This window comes from Solea solea, chromosome 5, assembly GCF_958295425.1.
Source record: "Solea solea chromosome 5, fSolSol10.1, whole genome shotgun sequence".
Classification (NCBI taxonomy): domain Eukaryota; kingdom Metazoa; phylum Chordata; class Actinopteri; order Pleuronectiformes; family Soleidae; genus Solea; species Solea solea.
This window is the reverse complement of record NC_081138.1, coordinates 24,540,056-24,550,924: the sequence shown is the minus strand read 5'-3', so window position 1 is coordinate 24,550,924 and position 10,869 is coordinate 24,540,056.

The following is a 10,869-nucleotide window of genomic DNA, read 5'->3' as shown; positions in this document are numbered from 1 at the left end:
GTATGTCGTCCAAAATCAGTCCAAAAAGTCATAGGATAGTATGTCGTCAAAAATCAGTCAAAATGTCATAGGTTAGTATGTCGTCCAAAATCAGTCAAAAATGTCATAGGTTAGTATGTCGTCCAAAATCAGTCCAAAAAGTCATAGGTTAGTATGTCGTCCAAAATCAGTCCAAAAAGTCATAGGTTAGTATGTCGTCAAAAATCAGTCAAAAATGTCATAGGTTAGTATGTCGTCAAAAATCGGTCAAAAAAGTCATAGGTTAGTATGTCGTCCAAAATCAGTGAAAAAAGTCATAGGTTAGTATGTCGTCAAAAATCGGTCAAAAAATGTGATAGGTTAGTATGTCGTCAAAAATCGGTCAAAAAAGTCATAGGTTAGTATGTCGTCCAAAATCGGTCAAAAAAGTCATAGTTTAGTATGTCGTCCAAAATCACCCAAAAAAGTCATAGTATAGTATGTCGTCCAAAATCGGTCAAAAAAGTCATGCTATAGTATGTCGTCAAAAATCGGTCAAAAAAGTCATGCTATAGTATGTCGTCCAAAATCGGTCAAAAAAGTCATAGGTTAGTATGTCGTCCAAAATCAGTCAAAAAAGTCATAGGTTAGTATGTCGTCCAAAATCACCCAAAAAAGTCATAGTATAGTATGTCGTCCAAAATCGGTCAAAAAAGTCATGCTATAGTATGTCGTCAAAAATCGGTCAAAAAAGTCATGCTATAGTATGTCGTCCAAAATCGGTCAAAAAAGTCATAGGTTAGTATGTCGTCCAAAATCAGTCAAAAAAGTCATAGGTTAGTATGTCGTCCAAAATCAGTCAAAAAAGTCATAGGTTAGTATGTCGTCAAAAATCAGTCAAAAAAGTCATAGGTTAGTATGTCGTCGAAAATCAGTCAAAAATGTCATAGGTTAGTATGTCGTCGAAAATCAGTCAAAAAAGTCATAGGTTAGTATGTCGTCCAAAATCAGTCCAAAAAGTCATAGGTTAGAATGTCGTCCAAAATCGGTCAAAAAAGTCATAGGTTAGTATGTCGTCAAAAATTAGTCAACAGTGTCACAGTATAGTATGTCTTCCAACACATTTAAGGATTGCAGAATTTGATTGTTCTAGCTAGAGATTGAACCTGGGCCTTCCATGTGAAAGGCATGAGCGCTAACCACTACACCAACCTTTCTGTTGTGAAATCCATCAATTCTACATGCTATAGTATATCGTCCAGAATCTGTCAAAAAAGTCATGCTATAGTGTGTCGTCAAAAAAGTCATGCTATAGTCAGTCAGTCAGTCATCATCTACTGCTTTATCCTCTGCCAGAGGGTCGCGGGGGGTGCTGTGCCAATCTCAGCTACATCGGGCGATAGGCGGGGTACACCCTGGACAGTTCGCCAGTCCATCGCAGGGCCACACACAGATAGAGACAAACAACCATTCACTCTCACACTCACTCCTATGGTCAATTTGAAGGGTCCAATTTACCTATCCCCACATTGCATGTTTTTGGACTGTGGGAGGAAGCCGGAGTACCCGGAGAGAACCCACGCACACACGGGGAGAACATGCAAACTCCATGCAGAAAGGCCCTTGTTCCAACCGGGGCTCGAACCCGGGTCTTCTCGCTGCAAGGCGAGAGTGCTAACCACTACACCAACCTTTCTGTTGTGAAATCCATCAATTCTACATGCTATAGTATATCGTCCAAAATCGGTCAAAAAAGTCATGCTATAGTATGTCGTCCAAAATCGGTCAAAAAAGTCATAGGTTAGTATGTCGACCAAAATCAGTCAAAAATGTCATAGGTTAGTATGTTGTCTAAATCAGTCAAAAATGTCATAGGTTAGTATGTTGTCCAAAATCTGTCAAAAATGTCATAGGTTAGTATGTCGTCAAAAATCAGTCAAACAAGTCATAGGTTAGTATGTCATCAAAAATCAGTCCAAAAAGTCATAGTATAGTATGTTGTCCAAAATTGGTCAAAAAAGTCATAGGTTAGTATGTCGTCCAAATTCAGTCAAAAATGTCATAGGTTAGTATGTCGTCCAAAATAAGTCAAAAAAGTCATAGGTTAGTATGTCGTCCAAAATCAGTCCAAAAAGTCATAGGTTAGTATGTCGTCCAACATCAGTCAAAAATGTCATAGGTTAGTATGTCGTCCAAAATCAGTCCAAAAAGTCATAGGTTAGTTTGTCGTCCAAAATCAGTCAAAAATGTCATAGGTTAGTATGTCGTCCAAAATCGGTTAAAAGGTCATAGTATAGTATGTCGTCAAAAATCGGTCAAAAAAATTATAGTATAGCATGTCGTCCAAAATCGGTCAAAAAAGTCATAGTATAGCATGTCGTCCAAAATCGGTCAAAAAAGTCATAGGTTAGTTTGTCGTCCAAAATCAGTCCAATAAGTCATAGGTTAGTTTGTCGTCCAAAATCAGTCAAAAATGTCATAGGTTAGTATGTCGTCCAAAATCGGTCAAAAAGTCATAGTATAGTATGTTGTCAAAAATCGGTCAAAAAAGTCATAGTATAGCATGTCATCCAAAATCGGTCAAAAAGTCATAGTATAGTATGTCGTCCAAAATCAGTCCAAAAAGTCATAGGTTAGAATGTCGTCCAAGTCGGTCAAAAAAGTCATAGGTTAGTACGTCGTCAAAAATCAGTCAAAAAAGTCATAGGTTAGTATGTCGTCCAAAATCAGTCAAAAATGTCGTAGGTTAGTATGTTGTCCAAAATCAGTCCAAAAAGTCATAGGTTAGTATGTTGTCAAAAATCGTTCAAAAAACTCATAGGTTAGTATGTCGTCCAAAATCGGTCCAAAAAGTATGTCGACCAAAATCAGTCAAAAATGTCATAGGCTAGTATGTCGTCCAAAATTGGTTAAAAAAGTCATATGTCGTCCAAAATCAGTCAAAAAAGTCATAGTATAGCATGTCGTCCAAAATCGATCAAAAAAGTCATAGTATAGCATGTCGTCCAAAATCAGTCAAAAAAGTCATAGGTTAGTTTGTCGTCCAAAATCGGTCAAAAAAGTCATAGTATAGCATGTCGTCCAAAATCGGTCAAAAAAGTCATAGGTTAGTTTGTCGTCCAAAATCAGTCCAATAAGTCATAGGTTAGTTTGTCGTCCAAAATCAGTCAAAAATGTCATAGGTTAGTATGTCGTCCAAAATCGGTCAAAAAGTCATAGTATAGTATGTTGTCAAAAATCGGTCAAAAAAGTCATAGTATAGCATGTCATCCAAAATCGGTCAAAAAGTCATAGTAAAGTATGTCGTCAAAAATCGGTCAAAAAAGTCATATTATAGCATGTCGTCCAAAATTGGCAAAAAAGTCATAGTATAGCATGTCGTCCAAAATCGGTCAAAAAAGTCATAGTATAGCATGTCGTCCAAAATCGGTCAAAAAAGTCATAGTATAGCATGTCGTCCAAAATCAGTCCAATAAGTCATAGGTTAGTATGTCGTCAAAAATCAGTCAAAAAAGTCATAGGTTAGTATGTCGTCCAAAATCAGTTAAAATTGTCATAGGTTAGTATGTCGTCAAAAATCAGTCAAAAAAGTCATAGGTTAGTATGTCGTCAACAATTAGTCAAAAAAGTCATAGGTTAGTATGTCGTCAAAAATCAGTCAAAAAAGTCATAGGTTAGTTTGTCGTCCAAAATCAGTCAAAAATGTCATAGGTTAGTATGTCGTCCAAAATCGGTCAAAAAGTCATAGTATAGTATGTTGTCAAAAATCGGTCAAAAAAGTCATAGTATAGCATGTCATCCAAAATCGGTCAAAAAGTCATAGTATAGTATGTCGTCCAAAATCAGTCCAAAAAGTCATAGGTTAGAATGTCGTCCAAGTCGGTCAAAAAAGTCATAGGTTAGTACGTCGTCAAAAATCAGTCAAAAAAGTCATAGGTTAGTATGTCGTCCAAAATCAGTCAAAAATGTCGTAGGTTAGTATGTTGTCCAAAATCAGTCCAAAAAGTCATAGGTTAGTATGTTGTCAAAAATCGTTCAAAAAACTCATAGGTTAGTATGTCGTCCAAAATCGGTCCAAAAAGTATGTCGACCAAAATCAGTCAAAAATGTCATAGGCTAGTATGTCGTCCAAAATTGGTTAAAAAAGTCATATGTCGTCCAAAATCAGTCAAAAAAGTCATAGTATAGCATGTCGTCCAAAATCGATCAAAAAAGTCATAGTATAGCATGTCGTCCAAAATCAGTCAAAAAAGTCATAGGTTAGTTTGTCGTCCAAAATCGGTCAAAAAAGTCATAGTATAGCATGTCGTCCAAAATCGGTCAAAAAAGTCATAGGTTAGTTTGTCGTCCAAAATCAGTCCAATAAGTCATAGGTTAGTTTGTCGTCCAAAATCAGTCAAAAATGTCATAGGTTAGTATGTCGTCCAAAATCGGTCAAAAAGTCATAGTATAGTATGTTGTCAAAAATCGGTCAATAAAGTCATAGTATAGCATGTCATCCAAAATCGGTCAAAAAGTCATAGTAAAGTATGTCGTCAAAAATCGGTCAAAAAAGTCATATTATAGCATGTCGTCCAAAATTGGCAAAAAAGTCATAGTATAGCATGTCGTCCAAAATCGGTCAAAAAAGTCATAGTATAGCATGTCGTCCAAAATCGGTCAAAAAAGTCATAGTATAGCATGTCGTCCAAAATCAGTCCAATAAGTCATAGGTTAGTATGTCGTCAAAAATCAGTCAAAAAAGTCATAGGTTAGTATGTCGTCCAAAATCAGTTAAAATTGTCATAGGTTAGTATGTCGTCAAAAATCAGTCAAAAAAGTCATAGGTTAGTATGTCGTCAACAATTAGTCAAAAAAGTCATAGGTTAGTATGTCGTCAAAAATCAGTCAAAAAAGTCATAGGTTAGTATGTCGTCCAAAATCAGTCAAAAAAGTCATAGGTTAGTAAGTCGTCCAAAATCAGTGAAAAAAGTCATAGGTTAGTATGTCGTCCAAAATCGGTCAAAAAAGTCATAGTATAGTATGTCGTCAAAAATCGGTCAAAAATACATAGTAAAGTATGTCGTCAAAAATCGGTCAAAAAAGTCATAGTATAGCATGTCGTCCAAAATCGGTCAAAAAGGTCATAGTATAGTTTGACCATAATGTGAAAAAAAGTCATAGGTTAGTATGTCGTCCAAAATGTGACAAAAAGTTATAGCATTTTGGATGGCATTTTGGACGACATACTAAACTATGAATTGTTGGTGACTTTTTGGAAAACATACTAAAGTTTGAATTTTTGTCCGATTTTGGACTACATGCTAAACTATAAATTTTTTTGGACGACATACTAAAATCTGAATTGTTGGTGACTTTTTGGACGACATACTAAACTATGACTTTTTGGCCCGATTTTGGACGACATACTAAAGTATGAATTTGTGGTGAGATGGCAGACTTCACCCCATTCACGCAACAAGCCTCTGTCGCCCTGTATTGCTCATATTACAAGCAAGTGTGGAAGCACACACACATAGACACACAGACAGACAGAGCCACCAAAAACAATACTTCACTCCCATTCCGTGGGGTGAAGTGATAAAAGAAAGTCGAATACAGGACAGACATAAATCTGCAGAATAGAAACTTTGTTCTGCATCAAGTATCACAGCTGCTTTTTTCCTGAAATTAGACGGTTGTATGTGAGAATATAAAACATTTTTGTGAGAACTCAGCAAATAAAAATGAGCAGAACATTCTCCTGAGTTTGTTCTCCTGCTGCCTCCTTCATATATGAATGACAAATTCTGGAAAATTATGATGCAGTAATTTTCCATTTTTATGTCTGAAACCTGCTCAGGTTTTCAGTGAGAGTGTCTTGTGTTTCTCACAGTTTGGTCAGTTGCTTTGGGTGAAGACAAAGCAGCATTTACCCCGGCCTCCCTCTCCTCTCCTCTGTCTGTCACCCCCACCTCCCCTCTTAGAGCTCTGTTGGTTTAACCCTGGTGGGCAGCAGGCAGCTCTGACAGCACCCAGACACAATCATGTGATTTATGCCTTGCTTTAAGAGTGGAGAGGAGATGACCACTCAGATTTGACCCCTGCTGTCTTATCAGCCACTCATCAAAAAAAGAAGAGAACACTCAGACTCATTGTCTTTTCCTCCTCCAAACAAAGAGCAACAGTGTCTCTGACCGGAGTTAATCAGAGTATTTGTGGGGGATAAAACAAACAACCTAATACGTATCATGCAAACATCTGATATGTATACATGACTTTACATATGTGTGGATTGCAAATGGTAGCTTGTCACATCTCATCGAGGATGTTGCACATGTGCGTGAAGGTTCAGGTCATAGTCATCTTCAGTGGTTAACCCTTTAACACTGAGTGTATCGCTGACAACACATTTGCACAAGTGCATTTTGCGTCACCGTAGTTACGCGATGTTTTGGGCCTGTTTTTGCACATTGAGAGCCAAAGACTAATGTTATTGTAAATATGTTTTATACTGTTCTAATTTCAAATTTAACATGCAAAATCTGTTGTTAAAGTACAAACGCAGTTTTTTGCCTAATTTTAAATTGATAAACATGCAGTCAATTGTAAATAACTGCCAGATATTGGAAGGTATTCTGAAAAACTGAACATAGCACTTAGTTACAGGACATTCTCTGGTCCTTTTATGGTTAAATTAAGCAAAAAAAATTTGGACATTGGGGTTAACTAGTCCTGCCTACAGCTAACTACTGAAGATCAATGATGTAGGTTTGTTCACTTTGCAGTTCAGTCTGTGTCCTGCAGGGGGAGTCCTGCACAATGCTATAAAATCAAAGAAGCTTCCACAGTCCACATGGATTTCTTGGGGAGCTTCAGTTACATCATCAATACCACTACAGCTGATCAATTGTCATGACATCAAATCAAAAAAATACATATTCAGCAATGAGTGTCAAAGAACACAACGGGACAATTTTACACACATTGTTAAAGCGGTCTAAAATTAGGCCAACGTTTCATGACAGTTGGAATAAAATGGATATTATCCGTGTTATTCCAACTGTAGTTGATATTATACGTCGTATACCTGGCGATTCCTTTTCCAAGCCAAAGAAAAAGAAACATTTTTCCACAGGGTTCACCACAGAACATCTTTCAAAACACACACAAAAACTGAGCTGGGTTTAAGGTGATGTAAACACAGATCTATTTCTGTGGCTATGACACACTGTGGTTTCCCTGGAAAGGGAACAGCAGCCTAACATTACAACAAAGGAGGCCACACAGACAGCGGTGGTTAGAGCATCTCTCTGGACCCAGACAAGGACAGACGGATGAAGACAGGGATGGAGGGAAAGACAATCATCGTGGCCAAGTACAGTCAATCGACTGAAATACCATAGGTCTATGTTTTAAACAAAATCTATAAGCAAAATCACAAGTCAACTTGAAATGAACGGCTGTATTTAATTAACTCTATATAATTAACAGAGCAGCATCCATACATAACGCTGGATCAAGCACAGTGGAGACCATGGCAGATAATGTGACTGAAACATAAACATTAATAACTGTAATAAATTCTGGACTTAAGGTTCTGATGCAAATGTTTGTTTTATTTATTAATTTGGCTGTTTATTAATTATTTACAAATAATCAATACAGAATCATAAGACAAATTGGTCTCACAATTTGGCAAGGTTACACTACTATTTATGTATTGGTGAAAATTAGTAAAAACCCATTATGGACATGTGAGCTCACTATCTGGCAAAAAAACACATCACTGTTGGTCCTTTTTTGTTTTATCTATATTATTAATAATTTGTAGTGTGACCAGCTAATTAATATCCTAATATAAGAATAATGTTGTCTTATTATAAAATAATAGTGGTTTTTAAGGCTCAGCTTTTTTTTTTTACACTATGACACTATATTTTGAATAATCACAAATTCACTCTTAGGTATTGAGTTTCACAGACTTTTCCTCACGTCTTATTCAACCACTTATACAATTAGAAGATTTTTTTCAGTTTACAGAGGCCAGATAAACATCAAAATCAGTATCTGTGAATGTCATCTCATTTGCTGATCGGCCAGTGAGACTCAACAAAGTGAATGTTGGCTGTAGATAAGAGACGGTTAATGGGCAAGGTTAAAATTCTCATTTATCACGACCATTTACCAAAAATCATTCCCACAGTGGAGAGTAAAAACAGGGAGAGACATATAGCTGAGAGCAGTGAAGAGGTATAGAAATGAGCCAGATCACTGTATTAAAGTCACCCTGACATATACTGCAGACACAGAACAGACAAAGAGCTCTCTCCCTTGTAAACTCTGCAATGAGGCTTCAGCAGTCTGACACACAAACAGTTGATCAGTAAATACGGACATTTTCTATTTACAGTAACATATGCATATCGTGCTCAGGAACGCGACGATCGCGGAGCGACGTTGAACCTGTGGGTGTGTCCACGTGTGTGAGCTTGTTTTATCAGTAGCCCTCCTCGACCACTGCTGAGCAGAGATCGATCAGAGGCCGCAGACAGCTGAGGGCAGACGTCACCCACACACTCCTCCTTTCAGTGAGCCTGGCCCACCCAATTTACCCCATCAATCAGTCGAGTAGGTGCCAAAAACTCTCTCCCCCTAATCCAACAACCGCCCTCCCTCCCAACCCAAACACACAAACACATCACAACTGATCTTACACCACTGACCGCCACTGCTCCAAGGAGCAAAGGTGATATGAGGGTGTGGTGGATGGTATGAGGGTGTGGTAGATGGTATCAGTTTGTGTTGGGCACAAAAAATGTAATATGCTTTTAAACATTTTACTTCCAAATATAATGTGTCACTTAATATGTCACCCTACTTTTCTGTCACACCCCAAAAACATGGTTAAGAAATGTAAAGGAAGTGAAGAAGCCTCGAGGATTTTCAAGAAGTCCAGTTACTGATTCATTGACTTTTGGAGAAACGTCATCACTCCATACTTTCCACGTAAGCGTTTCCACTCAGTCACACTCACACATACCTGATCTTGTTGGGTTGTGTGCTGACGTCTCTGCATACCATCGAGGAGAATGAGATTCATGTCACATGGACTCATTATGAACCTCTGAGAACTCATGGACACAGAACTGGCCCTAATTATGTCCTTGTCTCCTCAGATTTTTGCAAAGCCAGGTGCCATGAATGATAAAATCATGTTAATTACAGTCGAGCTTCATAATATAAAGGTTGATAGACATGTGCTACCCAACATACAATAACCCACTGGAAACAGTAGTATCTCCTGTAATCACACAGTCTCGAATGTGATTATTAGGTTTCAAGAAATGTTTAAAAATCACAAAGATCTTGACTATTACCAGCATGATAAAGTCAAGTGTGTGATTGGCATGATTATGTGATTCATTTAAAAGTAGCTGTATGTAAAGTGGGGAAATGAAAGTTTAAGAACGACCAGTTTATGGCAAATTAATATTTTTTGGCTGCACAGGTAAGGCTTCAAACAAGCACTGTCTTCTGTAGCCTATGAAAGTTACATAATCATTTTTTTTTTAGAGAATAACTATAATAATAAGACAGAAATTGTATTTAAATTATTTTCCACTACTTATTTACTCCATCATGAAGGTACTTACTTGGTCTTTTGGACAAAACCATGCAGCAAAAAGCTGTTGCCAAACAAGGCAAAACAAACAAACTCACACTGACCAACATAGGCGCGCTATTCTCCTCATCACTTACGCGAATATGTGGGAGGTGGAAGATAAAGAGCAGAAGAGATGTGTGTGTTCATCGGAGTGCTTCTGAGACAGGGTCACATTAGGTGTTTGATTTTATGATCCACAAAGTTTCGAGGCCAGTGTGTTGTTCAGTTTGATGTCTTTTCTTTTTCCTTTTTTCTAGTTGGCAGATCACGTTTCGGCTGAGTCAAAACGCAGAGTGGCTGCTTAGTGTGTGAGTCAGAATCCGGGAGAGGGCTTCTTTTCAGGGGGAGTATATCAGACACATAGATCATTGTTAGACAACCATCAGAGCAGGTCAGGGACTCCTTGGACTCCCAGAAAGGCCGAGGGGTGATGGGGTTGCAGGGACTGAATTGACATTCCTTGGTTGGCTACACCAACAACTCTCCAACAAGATCAATATTTTGTCCGGACAGTTTCATTTCCACTTCAGGTAATTTTCCACTGCCAGAAACCAGTTACAAAAATGATTAAAACGTCATTAACACACTGCAGACGCATGAAGACGATGACTAAGTAGCTGCACAAGCGTCATCACATTGACTACCAGATAACGGGAATCATTTCATAAAAGCATTTGCTGATATTGATGACGATAAGATAATTGGACGAGGGTCTTGACAGACAACCTCCTGCCACTATTATCACACGGCCTGGGTTAAAACTAGGTAAGGTATCTAACTTTTATTCCCGTCTTTCTGTCAACATTCCAGTTTTCAGGCCCAGCTTCTGGTTTATTTCCACCCTCTTTGGGTTTGAGTGTGACGCATATAAAATTGCTAGGAAAATAATTGCTGCGCTTTTATTGCAGTGGTGTCATCCCAGGACCGAGGGAAATTCTCCAAGTGACTATTTGGGTCTCCTGCCTGGACCCACATATTGTGCAGCAGCTGAACCAGCTTGGCCAAGAAACCATGGGTAACACCACAGACAGGAATAAAAGGCTTTATTCTGGTGAGTGTGTGTGGCAGTCGGAAGAGAAAGGGCCTCTCTGTTTTAGGTCTGCTAAGGGAGTGGAATGATTTAAAATGCCCATCAATGTCACCACTAAACAAGAGATAATAATCACTGTTTATTTCTATAATCAATAATGGGATCAATCTTCACACTTAAGTATTTATAGCTAGTTGCTAAATATTTTCTGATTAAGAGGATGTACAGTGCAATA